Source organism: Uranotaenia lowii, chromosome 2 (assembly GCF_029784155.1).
Source record: "Uranotaenia lowii strain MFRU-FL chromosome 2, ASM2978415v1, whole genome shotgun sequence".
NCBI lineage: Eukaryota > Metazoa > Arthropoda > Insecta > Diptera > Culicidae > Uranotaenia > Uranotaenia lowii.
The window spans coordinates 40655717-40680663 of NC_073692.1; the positions used below are offsets into that span (position 1 = coordinate 40655717).

Here is a 24947-nt window from a genome sequence, read left to right on the forward strand (position 1 = left end):
TTCATTGAAATTTATTTCCACCAATTGACAGATTCGTTCAGCATAATTTGCTACCGAACTTTCGATCGCAAACTCACGAACAGCACCACATGTAGTACCAACACAATAACGGTTATTCCAACAACATCGATCCAATAGGTGCTCTCCTCCATATCCAAAAGCTCCAGCAACTTTTTCGATTTCCTATAGTAGCAAAACAGCTCACTGCAGCCCAAATCCTGCCGGCCATTTCCGTACAAAGCTAGGGACATACCATCGAATGCATATCGGAACGGAGAAAGATAGGTCAGTGGCTTGTAGATATCCGGTAGCTCATCGTATCGAATGAAGAATCCACTGAACAGAATCTGCGGAATCAGCGTAACAGGAACCATAAACGGACAGATATCGATGGGGAACACACTTCCTCCGACCATTCCGAAAACTTGGGAGAACCAACCTAGGAAGAAGGACATCACCCAGAACATTCCTAGCCGGGTCAGGTCCAACGGTTGACCGGAAATGTAGTACACCAGCATCTGGAATATGGTTACCCCGACCAGCATCGGCGGGAAATCGGCCACGATTTTCGAGAAAAAGTAAGCACCTATCGAGTAGCAGTTGCTCTTGTACTCCCGCACAAAGACGCTCATCTCCAGGGGATCTGTAATCATGTCAAAAATTTACTTGAGGGATTTTTGGATTAAATTTGGAATACTTACACACTAGAATGACAGTCATGGCATTGGCAAACACTATGAACTGCATTACGACCATCAGCATCGAGATGTTTGAGATAGCATAAGCTCCGTCATCCCCTATGTTGTAGTAGATGCTGCCAACCACGAATCCGAAGAATACGTGCCCAAGGAATCGTAACACCGAGAGGACAAAGTTTCGTACCGTTCCAAGGGCCGTTCTACGGGTCAGTATCAGGAATTGTCTCCACTGAGAGATGGGATACTGGGAATGGGATGTTTCCCCAGGGTTCAGCCTCAAGTCGTTCGGTTGACAGTCTGTTGAGGAAAAGATAAAAAAAAATCTGAGGTCAGAGCTAAACATATTCAATATCACTATCATAACTTTTGAACTTTTTTGTGGAAGCAAAAAATGTTTAATTCCGACTGTTTGATTGAATCTAAATCTCAATTTTTAGCAAGATATACTGTACTGTTCACAAATTTACTGAATTAAAAACAGTTCACGGCTACTTTGAATTTAAAACTCCAAGGACAATTCTAACTTGTGAAAGGATAGTGTTTTTTTTTTAGAATTTTCTGTAAAACAAAGGTTAACTTTTTATCACACTTCTATATTTAAAAAAAAATGTACAAAAAGTTTTTGAATTGTGAATATTCTACATATCCAATTGAAATATGATTTTAGGGACATATTTTTCCAAAAATGTGACCCAATGATGATGGATACCTTATTTTAAGGTTGCCAGACTGCTCGTCATTTTCCGGTTTACCCGGATATTAAATGCAAAATTTGGGAAAAGTCCGGTCCAGCCCGGGTGCCCGGATTTCATTGAAAAAGCCCGGATTTTGGCCAGATTTTGCCTGGATTTAGTCACACTATTTTCCAAATCAATCAACAAAAAAACAAATTGTGATGCTAAATTTTTTTATATTTGCATCCTCAACAAACACTTTTGAACAAGTTTTTCTAAAATAATCATGAAAGGAAGTATATACAGCGATTTAAAATCTTCTGTTAAGTTTTGATGAAACAATTATTCTTCGAATTTTTTTTTATTTTTGTTCAGTAAATTCTGGGTGTCGTCAAAATTTGCCCAGATATTGCCCGGACTATCAGTTGTCAATTTTGAAAACAATTGCCCGAATGTTGCCAGGTTATAAGATAAAATAGTCCAGATTTGTCCGGCCTGAATATGTGCTGAAAAAATTTTGGCCACCTTACCTTAGTTATTTTCGATAAGTTCATTTACTAAAGCTTGTACCAGTTAGAATCGGGCTGTTTTAAATTATTTCATCGCCTCTAGTTGTCGTACCGAGAAACCAATCACAGCCTCTTGATTTGTAAGGTTTGTTTTTCTAGTGGTAAAATTTTTGTCAGGATTGATAAACGTCTTAATAAAAATCTTGCAAAAAGGACTAATATGATTTGAGGGAATCATCAGAAGGCCATAGCCCAAATTTTTGCTTAATCTGATAACGGAAAGGTGTCGCTCTAAATCTCAAGTGCTAAAGGGATTCTGCGACATTATTGTGCTCTGAAGAAGCATAAAAAACTGATTTTTCATCGAATACTATTTTCCCCACAAATGAAATGAATGTTAATTTTATTAAAGTTTTAATCTTTTCTTTCAATTTTTTTTTGAAAACTGCAACCTGATTCGACTTAAAACATAAACGTTATTGCCGTTTAAAGATCGTATTTTAGCCACAAATATATAAAACATAATGAATAAATTGTTCTCATTGCGTGTTAAACGACAATTTGCGACCATACAATCTTTGGACCACAATAAATTTTCTGTTTTAGGTCCAATCGAGTTGCAGCCCTCAGGTGAAACGTTAGTCTTAATTGAATTTTTATTAAAATTAACATAAATAAGCAATCGATTCGTAAAGATAGAAGTATTTCTTAAAAAAAAAAACGTTTTATATGCTTCTTCAGAATACAATAAGATTCAGTTCAACTTCTTCCCGTAATCAGATTTGGCAAAAATTTGGACTCTGACCTTCTGGATTCGCATAAATCATCTAAGACTTTTTTGCAAATGTTTCGATTCTTTAAGTGGGTGGCCATTACAATTACAATGAAGATGTGTGTCTTGCTTTTTACATTCAAATTTATGTTGTGTTTAATCTGTCTGGATCTGGGTTTTGTTTTGAATTTTGCGAGGTGTAATGAAAATGAATTTGAAAAGAAATTTTGAATAATTCGAGTGCCCTGAATCTAATAAGCAATTTTCCTATCAACTTTTGTTATTTAAATAACTTTTTAAAATAGGTAAAAACTTTAAAGGAAGTTCTGCACTTTTCGACAAAATTTGAAAACAAAAACATTACATTCTAAAATTATAAGTTTAAATTTATCATCATCTTTTATCAAGACTTCAAGTAATTTTGAGTTCTGTGAAAAAAAATTGTAAATGTTTAAATTTTATGACTCATTTACCGATTTTTTAAAGAAGTTTTTAATCGTTTTGAATTTAAGATACTTTTTAAAGCACGAATTTAATCGTCTTGCAGATTCTATCAAATTTGTGAAAGAAACCAAGTTATTTTAGCTTTCTGTAGTGATTTCATAAATAATTTTTATGATATCATTCAAAATTTTGAAAAAAAAACTGTTGAATTTTACTTTTAGATCATGCATCATCATCATGAAAATATTATATAAAGTATAATAAACCAAATCAGAATCATATTTCATCTTGAACTTAGATTTGATAGTTTATCAGTTACCAACGATTGGTTTAACGTGAAACTGATACATTTTGAAAATCCATATAATAAAAACAAAATGTGATTGCTCAAATTAACAAAAGGCTCAAGTTCAGGACTAGACTGAGTCGATTTGAGGTCATTTTTGAAATTTTCAAACCCGGGGGTCTAAAAAGCTTCGTTTTGGTCCAAAACTTATACATGATTTTTTGAAGATTTTTTAAGTAACGTTTACATGAGTAAATTTGAACTTTTAGGTTTGTATGGGAAATTGATTATTTTGTACTGAAAAATAAACATTATTTTTGTTTCTTCTGTGAAAGAGCCTGCTCATGGTTTTGGTGCCAATTTATAAATTCCTTCAAGAGAATTCTACGTTGAACAACTATGTCGAATATCATAACTTCGTATCTTTTTAGACAAAAAAGTTATTAGCTCATTAACAGGTGTATGTCTTTTTGGATTGATAAACCATGAATTCAATTGACACCACTGCTTGTTCCCCACGTCTTGCAATATTTCGCTAGGCACCCAGCACTGGTGTCAATTGAATTTCTTGTTTATCAATGCCAAAAGACATATACCTATTAAACAGCTAATAATTTTTTTGTCTGAAAAGATACAAAGTTATGGTATTCGACAAAGTTGTTCAGCGGAAAATTTCTTAATTGGCACAAAAACTATAAGCAGGCTCGGTTCCACAAAAGAAATAAAAAATGATGTTGATTTTTCAGTACAAAATATTCTATTTTCCCATACATACCTAAAAGTTCAAATTTACTCATGTAAACGTTACCTAAAAATTCTGCAAAAAATCATGGATAATTTTTGGATTAAACGAAGCTTTTAAGACCGCAGGGTTTGAAAAATTCAAAAATGACCCCCAATTCGACTTAGTCCATCCAGGATTAAAATCTACCAAATCAATAATTAAAACATAAGCACCGAAAAGCTGCAATTAGATTCTATAAATAAGTTATTATAATGGTAAGAAGTGTTCATAGAGAAAAAAAAGTTTTAAATGCCAAAAAATTCATCTTATCATCTTCATATTTTGTTCAGGTTCTAAAATTATTTTTCCGATCTAAATAAAAATACACCTTTAAAATTGCGATTTTATTTTTCATTAATTAAAAAAACAACCGTGGGAACTTTCAATCAAGAAGCAATGTAAATCAAGATGAATAATGAATAACAATTACAAAAAAAGTTCCTAACAATTTATGATGGATTATTTTTAACCTGATCTGACAATTATTTTAGAATTCAGATTTGTTTTTTTAAATCTGTGTTTTGAAAAATATATTAATTAGGTTATTTGAAAACTAGACTGCTTAGAAATTCTTTTGCAAATTTTTAGTTCAGAGTAAAGAGCATAAAGTTATCAACGACTTACCAAAATTACCATTGATTTGAAACTTTCATTGTGATTTTATTTGGCAATTTTTTTTGATGTGATCATTAGTTTATTAAGTTTGTGTGATAAATATGAATAAGAAAATAATGATAGAAATTCATTTACTTATTTATTGTGTGTTTTGGCATTTTAATTAGCATGGGTGGGTCCTTCGCACGGCCTGGTCATAAAAGCCAAATTTCACTGTGTGTTGTTGTTCATAGTTCAACTTAAAACTCTGTGTATCTTGAGCTCCAGTTTTCTTAATTTTCGTGAAAACGAGAAACATTTTTCCGAAAAAGCGCAGAAATATCGTGCACAAATGGTGTACCCAGCATTTTGCTGAGTCACTTGGCGAGAATGAAAGAAGTAAGTAAGGGTTCTGAAATCTGATTCGAAAGTATGGAGAGGAAATCTGCTAAGTGGACAAAAAACAGGGCAGAAATCGAGTCCAGTGGACAAAAATTTGGACCAAAAAGTCATGCATGCATACGCCAGACAGTGGTTAAATTTTCAAATAAAAACCTGACCAAAAGTATGTTTTCACAATTTTTGCTTCTGAAACTTAATGAAATTGTTCAATAATTATATTTTCACTGAATATAACTTATTTTTTCCATATCCCAAGCAACCTAAAGTCACAAATTTACTTGAATGATGGCATTGAAAGATACACATTGGCTGACAAAAAGAATCAACTGCCCGATTTCCTTGAGTGAACTATATGTACTCATTAATGAACTAAAAAGCTGAAAAAGTGATTGATATGTACGTTGTACGGGACTTAAGTCTCATAAAGGGCACAAAAGTGCTCAAAACGGAATTTGGTAAGTCACAAAAAGTGCATTGATGTGCTTTCAACAACAAATCACCATTTTGAGTTTTTGTTTCAGTTAGAAAAACATATAGGCGTGGTCTCGTGGTAGCGTGTTCGATTCTCACCACGAAGGTCGGGGTTCGATCCCCAAGCCGGGCAAGTGTTTTCAATAAGTATTTTAGTAATTGAGTGACCATTCTGATGCGATATATGTAGGAAATTTAAAAAAACATGCAATTGAGCAATTTGTCGAGTTTGAAATCCGGCGCGTGGCATCATGGCGGCACCATGTACAAAACATACAAAATAATCAATAGAAGGTGACATAAACCGATGCTAAGGGTGCAGTTGAGGAAGAGAGAGATTTTTTGCTTATTTTGCGATTTTTAGGAAGCTGAATTAAGTGGCCGCTGGAAGCTGAATAAAAGATCACTAAGACTTGTTTTAAAACTTGGAAGTATCGATAAGAACTTTAATTTAGAGCTGATTAGATCGTACTTCATATCAATGATGGGCTGAGTATGCGTTTTTGTATCTGTTTTATGGGACTTTTGGTTGCTTGGGAATTACCCAAAAAAATTTTTTTTTGTCAAACTTTACCGGAAGAAATTGAAAAATATTAAAAGCTCAGTTAGTGGTTCCAGTGTTTAAATTTTTCAAAAGTTTGCTGCAAAATGTCTCATACCTTAGAAAGGTTCATTGACGGTAAAATCCACTCAAATATAACAAAAACAAAGTTTAATCAATTCATTACATAATTTCCCGATATGGTGCTGATTATTTTTTCAATTTTTCATCAACTGTACTATATTTCACTAATCAATATAAATATTTTATGTAAGATTTATTAATATTCGCTAATATTTATCAAAATTTTGAAATAAACGTAAGAAAAAAATTTTTTTCCAAAAATTTTTAATGTTTTTTTTTTCATGTTCCAATAAGTTTTCATAAAATTTTATCAGCAAATAGGTTCTATGATTAGATCCAAACCAGTAGAATATTTGAGAAACCGAGATTTAACCGTATTTTGACAGTTATTCCTGATAATTTTGGAAAACTTATAATTGAAAATAGAAAGAAATTAACATTGCCAATGCTTCAAAAGATTATAGGGATGTTTTTGAATGAATTCTCGATAAAACTGAATTATGAGATCCAATTAGAAATCAATCTAGTTCGTGATCGAAATGATTATTCATTCAGAAGTCAAATTTCAAGTAAAAGTGCTTCTACTGTTCGAAACCGTTTTCCAAAAATGGCAAAAATTAGGCAGCCTAATTAACAATTTGTTGTAGTTCAGAAATTTTCCCACATAAAATTTGAGTGGAGTTTTGTGGAGTTTTTTTTTTAATCTCTAGTTCAAGTTCGAAAATTTGAAAATTTTATCATTTTTGTGAATAAATAACATTTTAAAAATGATCAACTTTATCTTAAAATGTTCTTTCAAATGGGTGTAAAGAAGGCCTAGCAAAAATATTAAAATTATTACTGTGAAGCAAAAAAAATTATGATTTTATTATAATCCTCTTATTCAACGTAAACTAATTTTTGTGTAATTTTTCAACAAAATTCAGACTTTCCTTAGCATTTCTTTGAGAACTCTTAAACGAGTAAACTTATGACTTTCATCTTCATGGTTTCGTGTAGCCTGAAAGTGCCGGAACACGGTGAAATATATGGATAGATAATCTTGACCGCTTAAAAAATCGACTTTTTGCCAGCTTTTCTGGGTTTGGACCACTGTCCAGCAGAAAAAAGACCTCAGTTCGGGATGTAGCCAAAACAGTGGGACCTCTTCGTAGCATTGACCGTCGTGCCAAGGTAAGATAGGTGTAAACTCATAAAAAAAAACAGAAGAAGCCGTTGCGGAGTCAAAAACAAACTGCTTCTGTCAGATAAAGGGCTGTACGTTATCAGTTAAAAAGCTATGATACAATTAAGAAAAAAATCTGTGTTCACTACAGGTGGATTAAGTTACGACCAATTTATCTTACGACAGTGTAATTGGCACACTCGTTCAGATGAGGGAGCTCAAAGATGTGAAAAATGAACTAAAATAAGTTTTAAAATAATCAGAGTTTGCTTGAATTCCTAGTTAGATTATTAAATTTAACAAATATCTATTTATCGTCAGTGTTATTTAGAAATCTTGATCTTTGAACAGTTGAAATTGAAATAATTTCTTCATCCATTCTACAGTAAGCTTCAAAAATAATGATTTCATCAAAAAAGATTTCATGCAAAATTCGTTAACTCTGTTGGTTTTTTTTTTAAATAAATTTGCTCACCTTTTTCTTTGTTATTATTCTGCTGCGCTTCCATGTATTTACATAATTTAAACATAACATCGGGTTCAGCGTTTGCCTGTGATGCAACTTTGATAGCTAAAAAAAATCATAATAGAATTTTCTTATTTTTCTCACAAATCATTCATACCAAAATCAGCCCGATTGTAAAACTTGGGACAGATGAAGCCGTTTTCGGCAAAAGTTGGTATCATATCGTCCAACGACCCCCGATACAAACAATTTCCATCCGCCCACCAAGTATATATCGTCAAACAGCTCCAACAGGTCCGAACTCGGTTGATGAATCACACTTATTACGCATCGACCCTGCCGGGCCAGTTCCTTCATGTGGGCTATCACCTGGTAGGAAGATTCACTATCCAGCCCACTGGTCGGCTCATCGAAGAACATAATCTTGGGATTGGCCACCAGATCCTCGCCAATCGAAAGCCGCTTCCGTTCTCCACCGGAAAGCACTCGAGCCTGATTGTTGGCACATTTCTCCAGTCCCAAAAGTGCCGTGATTTCATCAACAATCTTGCTCTTCTGTTCGGTTGTTACGCTCGGAGGAAGCTTGAGATCGGCCGCGTATTTCAAAGTCTCCCTAACGGTTATGTTTGGAAGTAGAGCTGCACTCTGAGTATTGTATGCTACTAGCTGCCGGAAACGATTTCTTCCCAACGATTCGTTATTTATGAGAATTTGTCCATCGACACCTTTACTCCTGGAAGTATGTAAAATTTGAATTTCGATAAACAAATTGGAACATATGTAATTAAATTTCACAAACTTAAAACCGCTAAGAACATTCAGTAAACTGGACTTTCCGGCTCCGGAGGGTCCGATGATGGCGGCTAGTCTTCCGGAACGGAAGCACCCGGATAGGTCTTTGAGTAGTTGCTTCCGTTTGGAGCCATGCTGATGAATTTTATAGGAAAGATTTTCGAATGATAGGACGGTTGAGTCGGGTAGAGAGCTCTTTTGCTTAATAAGCGGTATGATGACGTCTGCTGCGTTGTGCATTTTAATGGTATCTAAAAAAGAGAAAAAATACTACATTTCAAAGTTTGTATTAAATTAAAATTTACTCATTCAGATATAGCTAAGTTTGTATGAACTGAATCGAACTGGAAATTTACTTCATATGAAGAGAGTTATGGAACACACTACGTATGAGCACACTACAAGTCGAATTTGATCAAATCTAAACAATGTGAACATTAATGGACCTTGCAGAAACGGAAAACATTAGGAAATAAATTTGTTTCACAATTCATGGCAATATTAACATTTTTTTCGAATACGAGACCAAACGAAAATAAAAGGTTAGAACCGGCCTTTGGCACAAGCATAATTTGAAACAATCATCTTCTAATTCGATACAAAAAATATCCTCGAACCTACGTTTGCTCAGGTGAGTTGAATCGAAATTGTTTGTTTACACGATGTCTGTCTGTCTGTCTAAACATTCTTCAAATATTGCATTTTTTTTTCAAAATATCTGAAAACAGTAGGTTTAAGTTTTTCGACGGCAATTTTTAATAATGCTTCTAATTATGGAAAGAATTTTACAACATTAATAACCTATTTAAGCATTTCGGAAGCAATCGGAATGTGAAAACGATGCAAGATATCGCAAGTGAACTGATCCAGTTCGGCGCAAAATCAAAACCTCACTGCATTACGAGGCACCTTCGATAACCTCAGATAACAAACAATCTCGGTGACAAGCCGGAAATCCAATATCATAAATCTATCAATGCAATCTTTCGTCGTTCTGTTCTTTTCATGACATAACTGTGAGAAATGTGAGAGAAAAGTTGATTTCGGTTATATTTCCATAGTGCTTCACATAAAGAAGCTTCACGCCGAATTCAAGGAGATTCTCTCGAGAGAACACAGAATTTTCGGGGGATTGAGATGAAGAGAGAAGATACGCCAATGATCACGCAAGTTGTGCAGTTATTCAATGACTGAAGTTGTGATAAATTGTGCCCAATTGTGCGGAAAAAAAAGACTAATTGTGAGTTCAAATGAGATAAACCAGTGCTCAGATAGAAAGATAAATTGTGTGGATTGTTGCAAAGACAGATGACTTGAACGACTTGGAGTCTCCCTACAAAGCTTAATAATTTCTCATTCTCATCAGGACACAGTGAGCGCGAAGCGAGTTTCCAATTCACGCGAAAAACCGCTTCTCATTGAACAAATTATCGAGCTGATCAGATCGATGTTGAAATTCGTTGCCCGATGCCATCTCCAAATCCAATATGGCAGCTTCCGTTTAACTTTAAATGCTGGAAGCTGAAAAACACATGAAACCCCCATAATATGGGTATTTGGTGGAAAGGCTCAATACGTAGAAGTCAATTCAGTGACGCCATCTTGAAATCCAACATGGCGGCTCCCACCTAACTTCAAAATGCTGAAAAATACTGAAAATCGAATGAACCCCCCACAATATTGGCATGGAGTGGAAGGGCTCATAAAGTACATGACAAAAGACTGTCTAACAAAAATTGAACAAAAAAAAGTAAAAATTTAAAAAAAAGCACTGAAAAAAAAATATTCAAAAATATAATCAATGTTATAAAAATAAGACAAAATAAAGCAATCAAAAATTAACAAAACTGTGGCAAAAATATGGAAAAACTTTGACGCTATCGGCTTCCACTGAATTCTGGCGTCAAATGAGGGTTGATGGGTTGAGATCCAAGCTTGAGTTTGAACTTTTTTCACGCACACACATGCACCAGCGCATATTGCATTGTTGTAAACAATATAAACATAACAATTGTGTGAGTGAATTAGTTACGCTTGATTTCCTAAGTGTTAGTGTGATGATGTGCTTCCACTCAAAGCTTGAATGCAAAGCTGCAATGCTTGTGAGGAAAGCTGCAAAGCTTGGATCCCATCTCGCAGGGCTGCAGCACCATGAACATTGTGTAGGTGACGCCAACTATTTGTACGAAAAAACAACAGCCCGACTATCTTGATACTTGTAGCTCTTTGCAAAAATATAAGAAAAATTTGACAAAATTGTGAAGTATGTGATAAAAACATGATAAAATAATGATTAAACATGACAAAACTAAGACATAACTTTGGGCTTGTCATATATGTATGTAGCTCAGTTGGCAAGTCAGTTGCCTACTGAGGTTCGAATCCAGAACGACTCTTATAATCAACAAAACTATTTTATCATAATTCCGTAATTTAATTTTTAATTAATTTTCATGTTTTTCTCAGAGCTTCGTAATTTTTTTGTCAAGATAGGGTAAATGATCTTGAGCGGAACCATTTACGTTTTTCAAGTTCTAGGCAATGATTGTTTATGAATCTTACCAAATTGTTGAAAAAACACTTTTTCAAGATCTTTTCATACAAGCTGTCGGAGCCGTGGACTGTAAATTGCTCGCGTTGGGAACTGATTCGAAGTCCGAAAACACAATTTGCCGGAAGTGCAAGGAATTTGCTATTCACTTAAATAATAATACTAGATTGTTCTCTTAACTTATATTTACAATATGTACACTATTTACACAACTTGGATTTTTCTTGGAAAAACATATGGAGGAATATAACTTCGGAACTTTCATAAGGTGCTCGCAAGCGGAAGTCTAAAACGGAACTGAATTCAAAATTCAAAAAATGGCGACATCGTTCACTCGTTCTCGTACGGGGTGTCTGTGTGTGTGTATTCATACAGCAGGCAGAAGCCAACGGTCGTTTTCTTTCACGCATACACACGCAGGTTCTCGTCGATTGCCGTTGAATAGGGTGGTGCGCATATGTCGAGAATTAGGGTGGGCGCAAAATATTTTTATTGTTAGGACGATCTTGATTTTCAAGCTTGGCTTGAACACAAGCATTGACATTTTTGCTAAAATTTATTAACTGAAATAATGTTATTAGGAGATTTAAAAACATACGCATTTCTGCTGCAATTTTCATCAATCTAATTCAAAGTCATTTGAACGTCAATTTATATCACCCTTGATCGTTGTAAACTGATTCTCAATGATTAAAATGGTAGAAAAACTCATAAAAAAGCATTATTCGGGTTTTTGTATCAAGTTTTCCATCAGAATATCAATTAATAGCGTAGTTTCTAAAAGTAAAATATGATCTTGAGTGGAACCATCTTTGATCTTGAGCGGAACTACTAGCTTCCGAAATAAACCGCTAGGTGCGCTGCCTTATGTCTAATGTCTCACACGCAGTTTTTACCCCTGAATGTATGCAGCACATTTGTATATTTCTTATTCTATCAGCTATAGGGAAAGAAAAAATGTATAATTAAGTTCGAATTGAACAAAAACTAATTAATTGGTGTCACAGCGTACCAAACAAGGCACACAAAAAGTTTAATTTACTGGTGTTCAAGAAAAGTGTTTTTTAATCTTTCTTTCGGAGGCACGACGAAAAGGAGAAGAAAAGCTTTCATACATATTTTTGGCATAATTCGAGAACTAATGAAGCCAATAAAGTTTAGTCATTATTTCAGAATAAGAATCAATTTTCATTGCCATTACTATTCGTACTTTATGAAGTAGCTTTCTTTTAAAGAGATTGTTTTAGATGTTCACATTCCAATTTAAAACGATATACCACAGATACAGTACCGTTCATAATTGTATAGAAATTGTAGGCAAGCGCACTGCCACTTCGACTTTGAACTTCCATAACTTTTTTCTCTGATGATATTTTTTGATCAAGTTTTTTGTGTTAGATAGATCAACTATCACACTATTATATCACAAAATTTGAGCTTTCTGGAGTTTGTGTGGCCTGAGAAACAGTAATTCTACGAAAATCGGACTTTTTGGACTTTTCTCATTCAAAATGGAATATCTCTGAAACTACGCTACATTTTTTATTGAAATTTTGCAAAGTGATTGTTGAAATATAAAGCTAGCATGTCTGAAATTTTCGAAAAGTTCTATTGATGAGATCGAAAGTTACGCGAGGTGCAATATTTCAGGCATGGATATAGAAATGTGATTTCTATATAATTTTGGACGAATGTTTCCATAGGAAAATCATATTCTCTGTTTAATTCAACCGAAAAATCAAAACAAAATCGTGGGATTCTGATTTGAAAACACAAATGAATAATTTATTCCATTTTTTTTCTTTTCTTCATTGCTTTTGCCAGACATTTTTTGTCTGATTGGTGGTGGAAACGATATTGTTCTCATGAATCGTCCAAAATTCTATAGAAATCGCATTTCTATGTTCATGCCTGAAATATTGCACCTCGCGTAACTTTTGATATCATCGATAGAACTTCTCGAAAACTTCAGACATGCTAGCTTCATATTTCAACAATCACTGTGCAAAAATTCAATAAAAAATGTAGCGTAGTTTCAGAGATATTGCAGTTTGAATAAAAAAAGTCCGAAAAGTCCGATTTTCGTAGATTTACTGTTTCTCAGGCCACACGAACTCCAGAAAGCTCAAATTTTGTGATATAATAGTGTGATAGTTGATCTATCTAACGCAAAAAATTCGATCCAAAAATATCATTAGAGTAAAAAGTTATGGAAGTTCAAAGTCGATGTGACACTGCGCGTGCTTCAAATTTCTATACAATTATGAACGGTACTGTATACTATCTAATAAACAATAATTTAAATTGTTTTTTATACACATTCTTTCAGTTTTACAAAGTGTAGCAATGCACACCGGGTTAGCTATTTTATAATACTTCACGATTCAATTGGTGGTCTGGTGTTGAAAACCTATCCGATTCCCTTGTGTTTGACTTTACACTTGAGCTCGAACTGGAAATCGGTTTGAGAAATAATTGTTTTATTAATTGAGATGAATAATTATTGTTTCCATAAATTTTTAAAATAAATAGATGTTAACGTGATTCATAAGAAACTGGAATTTGTTATGAACTTTATTCTATGAATAAGTTGCTTACAGCAAGGTTGTCGAAATCACAGTAAAATCTGTTATTTCACAAAATTTTGAGGAAACTTTTATCACAGCATCTGTGTCACAGAACACGAAATTTTGAAATATTTACAGATTTTACAGATTTTTTTTAGTTCCGAATGGATTTCCATAATTATAATTTTTTTGGTCAATAGAAAATTAAGGTTTTTTACTTTGAATTAGAAAACTATGAAAAGATTTCCAACGTAAACTGTTTTTTCCCAACTAAAATATGAAAATGACCCAATTTATCACGAATTTCCAAAAAAATTAAAGGAATTTAGGGAATATGGATTAAAAAATCTAAGAGTTTTTTCTCAAAAACATTGATTTAGAGCAATGTACAGTTTTTTTTGCCAAATCTGTAATTCAAGGCATTTTCTTTTGTATTACTAACTTGGTCGTTACCTTCAAAAGTTGTTCGGGGCAGTATGATCCTAAACACGCACATCCAAAAAATCAATCAAATGTACTAACGAATTCAATTTTTGAGATTGAGAAAACTAAAATTTGAGTTTAGAGAATCGATTCTTTCAAAATAGAATACAGTGCATCAAAGGGAAAATTGGACTTTTTTTAAGCAAGAAATAAATTTGAACGGATATTTTGAGAACAGCTTTGGAACGTTAAGTTTCTTTTTTTCACGTAAAAACATTAATTTTTAAAATTTAAAATCTTCAATGATGAAATTTAATTGAAGTTTTCAAAGTTACACAAGAATTAGGAATAAGAGCTATTAAAGTTGTTGACAGAAGAAAATGGTTCCGCTCAAGATCATATTTTAGTTCCGCTGAAGATCAGCGTGGTTCCGCTCAAGATCAGAATTCTTACTTCAGTAAAACAGCTCTAGAGTTATTAGGATTTACTCTAAAATATTCAAAAAATCATCATAAGAAAGCAGAAACCAAGATGTAACCGCTGAACCAGTTCACGCTCGGACGTCGATGCGATCACACGTGATTTGTCTTTTCTCTAGTCAGTGAGATCATTTTTTATCTTCCTTCAACTTGAACGGAATCCATTTCGAAGTCTTCCGAGATGGAAAGAACGCGGAAAAATACAATCAAAATTGCTTTCGGTGCATCCGCTAAGCCGCCGGCTTACTTGGACGTCTTCGATTTCGTTGGGAATAAGTTGGCGATAAAGGCTTCAGCTGTCCATTCATTGTATAAGGACGAAAACGAGCGTTGCTTCTTCCTGAAGTTTCTGGATGAAGTAAATTTCAATAGCTTTACGAGCAAAATGGACGCCGAATATCCATTCCTCTACCAAGATGGGACCAAGATTACGGTTAGACTGGAGGTGGCTAGCAGTATTTTTCGGTATGTGCGGATTTTTAACTTGCCGCCCGAAATCGATGATAAGGAGATCGCTGCGGTGTTGGGGCAATTTGGAACGATTCGGCAACAAGTTCGTGAGAAGTTTGCGGCGAACTCGGGCTTCCCCGTGTTCAGCGGCATCCGAGGGATACATATGGAGGTCACCAAGGAGCTCCCTCCAAATATCTTCATCGCGCACTTTAAAGTAAGATTGTTTTACGAAGGATTAAAAAACCGATGCTTTTTTTGCAAGTGCGAGGGCCACCTAAAGGCCGAGTGTCCCAAACTTGCAAGCCTTAAAGTAGGAGAAAACGGTACCAGTGCGCAAAAATCAACCGAACCACCATCGTTCAGCCAAGTTCTGAAGAACGCGACGATCGGAGTTACTCCGAACATCGGCAATATCGCTGCGAACATGACAACATTACCGATTAAATCTCAAATTAGACCACAGCGTGAAGCCCCGATGCAACTCACTTCCCTCGGTGAGATTGAGCTCACATCATCAGTTGCCACAAAATCGGCACCATCGGTTGAAGTGGTGAGCAGCGCCGAAGACGATGATGAACACGAAAACGATGACGGAGTTGACGTTGACGACGATGACGACGAAGACGACGACGGTGACGACGAAATGGACTCGGAGAAGGTGAACCTCAAGCGGACTATGGGCTTGTGATATAGCTCAGTTGGCAAGTCTATTGTCTCCTGAGCCGATGTCCGTGAGTTCGAGCCCAAGAGTAAACATCGAACACAGTTGTACCGGATAGTTTTTCAATAACGATCCGCCAACTGCAACGTTGATAAAGTCGCGAATGCCATAAAGATGGTAAAACGACTATAATCGAAACAAAAAAAAAAAAAAAATCAAGCGGACTATATCCAATCCCAGCTCAGCGTCAGAAAAAGAAACTAAGAAGAAAAAGCAGACGAGCAAAACAACATCGGTTGCAGCGGCTGCGGCGATTCCGGAATCAAGCCCAATCGAAATCATTGGACGTCGAACCCGAGAGAGAGCAGCTACGATGAAAAAGAGTGCATAAGATGGTAAGTGTATTAAGAAATGCTCAAATTGTGTTCGATTTATCGTTGTTTAATTGACTTTGGGTTGCAATTGTTTATCCTCCACTTATTTCATTATGTCGTTGGTTCGTAATTTAGTAACAACAAATTTGAATGCATTAAATTCAATGGTGAAGAAGATGTTATTGCGAGATCTTATCTGGAATTGTGATGCTGATATTGTATTCTTACAAGAGGTCGCATTTGAAAATTTTTGTTTTATAAATACACATAAATCATTTATCAATTTAAGTACTGATGGTAAGGGTACGGGTATCCTCTTGAGAAAAAATATTGAGTATGAAAACGTTTTAATGCACCCTAATGGAAGGATTTTATCAATAACCGTAGGATTAACTAACTTCATCAATATCTATGCTCATTCCGGGAATAACTTCAAGAAGGAAAGAGACAACCTTTTCACATGCGAAATTTTGCCTCATTTGATTTCTGGAAAGGAGAACGTTTTAGTTGGAGATTTTAACTGCATATTGTTGCCAGATGATTCGAATGGTTCGGTCAAGAATTTTTCATTCGGATTGAAGGACTTAGTTACTTCATTGAATCTGCTTGATATTGAGCAATTTAAAAAAGGAAAAAATAAATGCTTTACATTTTTTCGTGGTAACTCGAAATCGCGCTTAGATAGATTGTATGGGTCAAGGAAATTTTGTGATTTAGTGCTTGATATTCAAACTATTCCGCTATGTTTTTCTGATCACCATGGGGTGAAGCTTAAGTACCGGGTGACAGATTCAATGCAAATGAATTTTCTTGGGCGAGGTTATTGGAAAATTAACTCAAACTTGCTATATAATGAAACAATTATAGAGAAATTCAAAGAAATATATACAAACCTGAAATCTAGATCATCTTACACGGATTTAAATTTTTGGTGGAATACAATCGTTAAACAAAAAATTAGGCAATTTTTCAAAACCGCAAGTTTTCAAATGTATAAAGAAATTCAAGATACTAAAAGTTTTTACTATCAATGTTTAAGCGAATTATGTGATAAACAAAACAAAAATGAAAATGTCTCATCAGAAATGAGCATTGTCAAAACACAGTTGATGAATATCGAAATGAGGAGAATGAACATGACAAATTATAAAATAAAATCTACAAATCTTCTAGCTGATGAAAAATTAAGTATGTTTCAAGTGACTAAAAGTATTAATCAATCTAACGGGAAAACAATTAAATTAAAAATAGGAGGAGAAATAACAAATGATGTAACGAAATTGAAGCAAACAATTTTCAATTATTATCAAAACATTTTTCAAAAAGAGAACAGAGAATCAGTAGATTTCACCGGTGAATTAAGCATCTTGAATAAATTTCTGGATGATAACGATAACAGAAAACTTGTCGAGCCTATTACTGAAGAAGAACTCAGAAAAGTTATCAAACAAGCATCAAAATGTAGCAGTCCTGGTCCGGATGGCCTTTGTTATAGATTTTATGAAATTTTTTTTGATCTCATTAAAAATGACCTTGTAAATTTGTTTAATTATTATTTGTTAGATGGAGGATATCCAGCATCATTTTATGAAGGCATCATCACGCTTATTCCCAAAACAGGTGACCCTCATGTCTTATCCAATTACAGACCAATAAGTATGTTAAATTCAGATAGTAAAATTTTTACAAGAATATTATGGAATAGAATACAGCCATTAATGGGTAAGTTGATAGGGCCCAACCAAACCGCCTGCGTCGAGAATCGTTCATGTGTAGATGTCTTAAGAAACATAAGAAATTTGATGGTGAAAGCAAATAAATCAAAATTGTTGAAGGGATTACTATTGAACTTGGATCTTGAAAAGGCATTTGATCGTGTTGATCACGATTTTATATGGGCAATCCTATCAAAATTTAATTTTTCAGTCCAGTTTATAGAATGCTTAAAAAGGTTATACAAAAAACGCTAGTTCCAAAATTTTATTCAATGGATTTTTAACAAGTTCTATCCCAATACAAAGCTCAGTTAGGCAAGGCTGTCCGTTAAGTATGGCTTTATTCTCTCTGTACATTGAACCACTGATTAGAAAATTATGTGAAAATATCAATGGACATCTCATAGGCGATAGCTTCATAAACGTTATTGCCTATGCAGATGATATTTCTATTTTCGTTAAGAATAATAATGAATTTGATGTTGCATTAGAGATAGTGAGCTATTTTAGCATTTATTCTAAAATAAAACTCAACTTGACAAAATCATCATTTTTACGAATCAATAATGGCCCATCAGGCCCACAGCTAATTAAAGAAACGAAAACGTTAAAAGTACTAGGAGTAGAAATATGTCAAAATATAAAACAAATGACTGAAAAAAATTATAACGATTATATACGAAAATTACAGTTTACTCTTGCACCACATTACAGAAGAAACTTGAATATTTTTAATAAAACATGGATACTTAATACATTTATTTTGTCAAAGCTGTGGTATATTTGTCAAATTCTTCCTCCCGAAAACAAACATATTGCTTCAATTAAAAGAATAAGTGGACAATTTCTTTGGCAAGGTTATATTTTTAAGGTTCCAAGAAATGAGCTTTATCTTCCAGTGTGCAAAGGTGGTTTGGCACTTGTTGATGTTGACTCAAAAGCAAAAGCTTTATTTGTGAAAAATGTTCTGTTTATAAATAAAGAAGGAGTTCAAATTCATGACAATTTTATTCTAGATCAAGCAGACACTCAAACCTTACCTCGGAACTTCAAAGAATGGCTTGGTGTTGCAAAGGAATTACAACAAGATAATCATTTAAATACATGCAACAAACTATATCACTTTTTTATAAACTCTCTAAATATTAAATGCAAAACTCAAGAGGATACCCCTAACCTTCAATGGGAGATTATTTTAGAAAATTTAAATAGTAACTTTTTATCAACACAAGTAAAAACATCTCTTTTTAAAATCTTTAAAGATATTTTTCCCAGTAAAGAAAAGCGGTTCACCAATAAAATTCAAGGTGCAGAGACATCAATTTGTGAAATCTGTAATAATATAGAATCAACAACACACATTATAAAGCAGTGTGCAGATTCAATTCCCATATGGACCTGGACAAAACTTTTGCTCAGACGAAGACTCGGTATAACTTTTTCTGAACCAGATATAATCTTTGCTATTAGTATCAACAAAAGAAACTTTCGTTATAAATCAGCACTTTGGCTGATTGAAGAAACTATTAGTTATAATTTAGAGCACCACGGCAATCGTAATTTGGATGAGTTTAAACAATTGTTAAGAATCGCGCGCCTAAATAATAAAAGCTTATTTGAAAAGCATTTCGGGAATTATTTGAGCATCTTTTAATACACTTATTTAAAAATACACTATCGCAACTCTGTAAAAATCAAATTTGTAGTGTTTAATAAATAGGTTTACAATTAAAAAAAAAAAAAAAAAAAAAAAAAAAAAAAAAAAAAATGAAAAAAAAAAAAAAAAATGAAAAAAAATTTGTTCGGATATAACCAAAAGCCATACCGGTTGACCAACTATTCCGAGTTGCGTCGAATTTAGCCATTCAGTTCCGCTCAAGATCATTTACCCTACTATCATATTTTTGTCATATTTTATTTCAAAATTTTGATGGTTTCTTCTCCGTGATAAACCGATGCCATCAATTTTGTTCATAGGTCAAAAGAATGTAACCTGGAATTGGTTGAACATTCACAACACTCAACACTGATGCTCACTTTAAACATCAATAACGGCGCCGGCCTCGTCCTAGTTGTCAAATGATAGGTTTGAAGAGAGAGAAGTGCATGAAAGAATAATTTTGTGCTTTAGGACCGAGTTTATCTCTGCATCCTAGCAAAAAAAATTTATTGGTTTGGGGTTTAGGTGAAGGGATGATGAAAAGAGGACACATTTGACTGTTGTAGGGATCTAATTTTTATTACCTACGCTTTGACTGATTTTTTTTTTATTTTAAAAATATGTGAACCCAATCATTTTGAACCAAGAGAAGATTATCCTACTTCGAGAAATTGGAAATGAAAAATAAATATGGTAAAATTTTGTTGAATTTGTGGATTTCGATAAATTTGTAGACATCGAAAAATATGTAGGATTTGTAGAATTCGAACAATTTGTACAATTCATAGAATGTTTTAAGTTTTAAGAAAAAGTAGAATTTATAGAATTTATATAATTTGTAGAATTTGTAGAATTTGTAGAATATGTAGAATTTGAAGAATTTGTTAAATTTGTAGAATTTTTTAAATTTGTAGAAATTGAAGAATTTTTAAAATTCCCATAATTAACGGAAATTGAAAATTAGTAGAAATTTGAGAATTTGTAAGATTTGTCGAATTTGTAGAATATGTAGAATACATAGAATTTCTAGAATTTGCAGAATTTGTAGAATTTGTAGAATTTGTAGAATTTGTAGAATTAGTAAACTTTTAGAATTGGTGACGTTTGTAAAATTTATAGAATTCGTAAAGTTTGGAAAATTTGTAGTATTTGTAGAGTTTGTAGAATTTGTAGAATTTGTAGAATTTGTAAAATTTGTAGAATTTGTAGAATTTGTAGAATTGATAGAAATTGAAGAGTATGTAGAATTTGAAGAATGTGTTAAATTTATAGAAATTGTAAAATTTGTACAGTATGTAGAATTTGTAGAATTTGAAGAATTTGAAGAATTTGAAGAATTTGAAGAATTTGTAGAATTTAAAGAATTCTTAAAATTTCAAGAACTTAAAGAATTTGTAGGATTTATGGAATTTGTAGAATCTGTAGAATTTGTAGAATTTGTAGAATTTGAAGAGTTTGTAGAATTAGTAGAATTTATTGAATTTGTGGAATTTGTAAAATTGGTGGAATTTGTAAAATTTGTAGAATTTGTAGAATTTGAAGAATTTGTCGAATTTGTAGAATTTGTAGAATTTGTAGAATTTGTTGAATTTGTGGAATTGGTAGAATTTATAGAATTTATAGAATTTGTAGGATTTGTAGAATTTGTAGAATGTGTTGAATTTGTAGATTTTGAAGATTTTTTTTAATTTGCTTACTTTCTAAAATTTGTAGAATTTTTTGATTTTTTTGAATTTGTAAAAATCGTTGAATTTGTAACATTTGCAAAATTTGTTGAATTAGTAGAATTTGTAAAATTTGAAGAATTTGTAGCCATTGTAAAATTTGTAGAATTTGAATAAATTGTACAATATGTAGAATTAGTGGAAAATGTCGAATTTTAAAAATTTGTAGAATTTGTAAAATATGTAGAATTTGTTGAATCTAAAAAAAATGTAGAATTTGTAGAATTTGTGGAAATTGTTGAATTTAAAGAATTTGTAGAATTTGTTGAATTTGTAGAATTTGTAGAATTTGTGGAATTTGTTGAATTTGTAGAATTTTTTAGAATTTGTGAAATTTGTAGAATTTGTAGAATTTGTAGAGTTTGTTGAATTTGTATAATTTTTTGCTTTTTATTAAATTTTTAGAATTTGTAAAATTTGAAGAGTTTGTAGAATTTTTTAAAATTTGTAGAGTTTGTAGAATTTATAGAATTTGTAGAATTTGTAGAATTTGTAGAATTTGTAGAATTTGTAGAATTTGTAGAATTTGTAGAATTTGTAGAATTTGTAGAATTTGTAGAATTTGTAGAATTTGTAGAATTTGTAGAATTTGTAGAATTTGTAGAATTTGTTGAGTTTGTTGAATTTGTAGAATTTGTAGAATTTGTTGAATTTGTAGAATTTGCAGAATTTGTAGAATTTATAGAAATTGTTTATTTTGTAGAATTTGTAGAATTTGTAGAATTTGTAGAATTTGTAGAATTTGTAGAATTTGTAGAATTTGTAGGTTTTGTAGAATTTGTACAATTTGAAGAATGTGTAAAATTTTTGAATTTGTAGAATTTGTGGAATTTGAAAATTTTGTAGAATTTTTTTTTTTTGGTAGAATTTGTGGAATTTGTAGAGGTTGTAGAGTTTTTAGAATTTGTAGAATTTAAGATTTGTAAAATTTGTTGAATTTTTTGAATTTGTAGAGTTTGTTGAATTTGTAGAATTTGTAGAATTTATAGAAGTTGAAGAATTTGTAGAATTGGTAGAATATTCAGAATTTTTAGAATTTTTATAATTTGTACTATTTGTAGAATTTGTGAAATTTGTTAAATTTGTAGAATTTGTGAAATTTGTAGAGGTTGTAGAATTTGTAGAATTTTGGAATTTGTAGAACTTGTAGAATAAGTAGAATTTGTAAAATTTTTAGAATTAGGAGAATTTGTAGAATTTTAAAATTTATTGATTTTTTTTAATTTGTTGAATTTTTAGAATATGTAAAATTTAAGATTTTGTAAAATATTTATAATTTGTAGAATATGTAGAATTTGAAGAATTTGTTGAATTTGTAAGATTTGTAGAATTTGTAGAATTTTTAGAATTTGTAGAATTTTATACATTTTGAAATTTGTAGAGTTTGAAGAATTTGTAGAATTTGTAGAATTTTTAGAATTTGTAAAATTTTGTAGAATTTGTATAATTTTGAATATTTTCTAGAAATTATTTTTCTTTTAGAATGTGCAGAATTGGTTGATTCTTGAAGTTTGGAGAATTTTTAGAGTTTGTACAATTTGTAGGAATCGTAGAATTTGTATACTATCCTGAGTTTTGTGGGGTTTGTAGTATCTGTAGAATTTGTAGAGTTTGTAGTATTTGTAGCATTTGTAGAATTTGAAGTTTATTTCACTTTTGAGCAATTTAATTTCACGAAAAGGTTTCATTCTCTTTGAAATCGTATAACTGACTTTACATCTCATCAGTTTACAAGCTATTTGTCACAGTACTGTCGTTTAGGGTGCTGTCTAAATTTTATGTAATTTAACGAGAGAAAAACAATAATTGATCTACTTAAAATCAATGCATCAAAGAAAATAATCAAATAGATAAACTTATAAACTCACCTTCCGAAGTTTTAAAATAATACTAGGCTTTATTTTATAGTAACAAACTCACGATAACCGGCTCACTTCAATGTAAGTCATGTTACGTATACACTTCATTCGGATTCAAATTACAGCATCTATTTACCAAGATGTGCAAAATATTAACGGTCGCGGCGCTGCTCAAACATTACCAACTACAACTCTATACAATTATCCAAATCGCAAGCCGGAAACGAGGGAAAACCAGTTTCAGCGTTTTGTAGGTCTAACTCGAACTGTGTGTGCCTATAAGCGAAATAAGCAACTACCCGTAACGATCGTTGAATTGAAACTAGACGAGATCAGCTAGCAAGAGAAAAAGAGCTTGACGTGCAAAGTGAATAAAGTTGGAGAGGGAGATGAATGTATCTTTCTTGATCTTCCAAATTACCTTTACAACACCTGAGCGGCATCTTCCTATGAAGCGCCTTTCACCGGCGCATGTTTGAATGACGCACGACTATGATGGGTTCAAATCTAATATCTTTATTGTCAACGGGTCGCATGTATTTGCAAACAGAATACCCATAAGTTAATTTTTTTTTCTCAAAAATGAAATAAAAATTATGACATATGAAAAATCCAATATGCACATACGACCTTTTAAAGATATAAGTAATGCCTAGGATTTTGCCAACATATATGACTTGCAATTATAGAACGGAGCTGAGTTAAACTTAAAACAATCTTGGAAATTATCATCCCATTTAATAGGTTAAAATGTAACCCTAAACAACAAAAAAAAAACATGTTCATGTGAGGTGTAACCATGAACCTTGAATAAGGAAACTCAAAGCGACAAAACAGCGACAAATATAAAGGTCCTGTTCTTGATTCAGAACAATTTTGTCATTTTTGTCATTTTTGTCATTTTTGTCATTTTTGTCATTTTTGTCATTTTTGTCATTTTTGTCATTTGATTATGCATTGTTAAATAATTCAATAAAAAAACAAAATAATTTGTTTACCTTTCCTTATATTGCTCTCCCAAATAGATGGTCAATGTATATTTTTCTCTCTCATTAAAATTTGTACATCACAATGCTTTCACTTTAAGCATTTTTTATTCGAAGAATCGCCAACTTCCAATATTCACTCCAAATAGCGTAATGCAGCGTTTCGATTAAAAAGCACGTTTTCCCCAAATGAGCGACTTTTTCTTCCGTCAACAGCTTGTTCCCGAATTGATAAGGCTGAATGAGAGTGTTGAAAATTCGGCACTGATATCCTGATTTCACATTGCGACCTTTACTCGTTTAGGGCTAGCTTTAAGAGACAGTTCCGCGCAAAACGTACTGTACCTTATGCTCTTGTTTAGGAAATGATTTTTGATTTACTTTCACTTTGAAAGCTGCTTCAATTCACAGTTTTTTAGCCGTAACAGCAACAGCAGCATCATCTCGTGACTGTTTCGATAGGTATGTTTACTTGAACTGACAGGCGTATCTCGAATTCTAGCCGTTTATCGCTTCATTTTCGAAAAAAAAATAACGAAAAAAAAAACTGAAAAGCGAGATAATCGTCGCTATGCATAGTCATAGAGGCAACGCAACACAACGCAACACATGTTGTTTGGTTTTATTTACTTTCTCTGTTTTGCTCTTGAACTTGTGCCAATCCAGCGTGATGTCGGGATCGCTCTTATGGTTCAGTTGTAAAACGTGAACCAAAAACCATAATCAATGAACTTTTCGGGAATTAATCAGAAGCAGTGACAGCACAACCTTGACCTAAGACGTAATTTTTAATTCGAATTTATCACGGCTGTT

At 32.7% G+C, this 24947-nt stretch overlaps 1 pseudogene; it reads right to left on the reverse strand.

Moving 5' to 3' along the window:
* Positions 1-24600, reverse strand: LOC129748390 (ATP-binding cassette sub-family G member 4-like; annotated as a pseudogene).
* Positions 24601-24947: the final 347 nt, after the last annotated feature.